The sequence below is a fragment of the Penaeus chinensis genome, chromosome 11 (genome assembly GCF_019202785.1).
Source record: "Penaeus chinensis breed Huanghai No. 1 chromosome 11, ASM1920278v2, whole genome shotgun sequence".
Taxonomy (NCBI): Eukaryota; Metazoa; Arthropoda; class Malacostraca; order Decapoda; family Penaeidae; genus Penaeus; species Penaeus chinensis.
The window spans coordinates 41,491,533-41,491,763 of NC_061829.1; positions in this window are offsets into that span (position 1 = coordinate 41,491,533).

The window sequence follows — 231 nt, forward strand, 5'->3', positions numbered from 1 at the left end:
AGAGAGAGAGAGAGAGGAGAGAGGGAGAGAGAGAAGAAAAAAGAAAGAAAGGAAGGGGGGGGGAAAAGGGGAGAGGGGAAACATTTTATTCTAAATAACTACAGTACACGAATGCATAGCATACATACATAAATAAAACCCGTACATGCGTGAACGAAGGTAATAATTCACTGCCTTGTAATCGAAGGAAGATGAAGATTTAAACACGAATTCTTTGGACGCGATTTAAAT